Consider the following 1,542-nt stretch of genomic DNA (forward strand, 5'->3'; position numbering starts at 1 on the left):
GACACTGTGTCTTCTCACCCCCTCCCCTGAGGGAGCCGTCAGGGTCCAACAGCACTCAAAATTGCTGATACTACTTAAAAACATATTTTTATTATAGTTTTAAGTTTTCATCTGGAAAGATATTAATCAAATTTTTATGTTTTAATTATTTTTCCTCAGGATAGAGATTTCTGGAACAATAGAGTGTATCCATTTAATTAGCTATGCTGGTTTCCAATAGCTCATATGCATCTCCACAGTCTTTCTTTCTTAATTGAATTCCTGGTCTGGAAGCATTGCATATATGCATCTCCCTTCCACTCTGTATAATGTACATCATCTCCCTAGTGTGCAACTTTGGCCTCATGTACCTCATTTACTACAAAGAATCCTTACATCGCCCAATGTATTTCTTTCTGGCCATGCTTTCTCTCATTGATCTGTTTACCTGCACAACCATTCTTCCCAATGCCCTAGTCGTTTTCTAGTTCAAACTCAAGGAAATTAACTTCACTGCTTCAGATGTTCTTTGTGCATGGATTCACAGGTGTGGAGTCTGGAGTGCTCATGCTCATGGTCTTAGACCGCTATGTGGCCATTTGCTACCCACTACGTTATGTTACCATACTTACCAACTCTGTCATTGCCAAAGCTGGGCTTGCCACCTTATTGAAAGGTGTGTTGCTGATGATTCCTTTTCCATTCTTGGTTAAATGTTTGCCCTTCTGCCAAAGTAATGTCATCTCCCATACATATTGTGACCACATGTCTGTGGTAAAGTTGTCCTGTGCTAGCATCAAAATCAATGTCATCTATGGTCTCATGGTTGCACTCTTGATTGGAGTGTTTGACATTTGTTGTATATCTGTGTCCTACACTATGATCCTCTGGGCAGTGGTCAGCCTGTCATTAGCAGATGCTCGGCAGAAGGCCTTCAGTACTTGCACTGCCCACATATCTGCCATCATCATCACTTATGTTCCAGCCTTCTTTACTTTCTTTACTCATCATTTTGGGGGTCACACCATTCCCCTTTCTTTTCACATCATTGTAGCTAATCTTTATCTTCTTCTTCCTCCAACTTTAAATACCATTGTTTATGGAATGAAGACCAAACAAATCAGAGATAGCATCATTAAATTCTTTCATGATGAAAAAGGTTCAAGTGACCTAAAATTTCTTGGCATTTTGAAAGTAAATAGAAGAATGATAAATGAAACTATAACAAGGAGGAAAAGATAAGTGTTTTCCATTACATTTCTAAGAGTATGCAATTTAAAGAATGTTAAGGAAAGTTTGTATGTGGGGTTATATCTCAACAATTTGCCCATGATTTTTCTCCATTGGTAATTTAAAAAAGTAATTTATCTTTACTTGTCTGGTAAGATTGTATTTATAATGCACAACATGGTATTTTTAAGTAAAGATATATTTGTTATAATTAGGTCTAGTTAGTCTCACAGATACAAAAAGTAGAACAATGCTTTTTGCCTCTATCCTTAATCAATTCACTGGTGTAGAATTACAACTTCCCTCCAACAGATCCACTTTGAGATATCCTGT

General features: G+C 37.3%; 1 pseudogene; it reads left to right on the plus strand.

Annotated features, from left to right (window-relative positions):
• The first annotated feature begins 203 nt into the window (after positions 1-203).
• Positions 204-1,221, plus strand: LOC118576944 (annotated as a pseudogene).
• Positions 1,222-1,542: the final 321 nt, after the last annotated feature.

Source organism: Onychomys torridus, chromosome 1, assembly GCF_903995425.1.
Source record: "Onychomys torridus chromosome 1, mOncTor1.1, whole genome shotgun sequence".
NCBI classification, from domain to species: domain Eukaryota; kingdom Metazoa; phylum Chordata; class Mammalia; order Rodentia; family Cricetidae; genus Onychomys; species Onychomys torridus.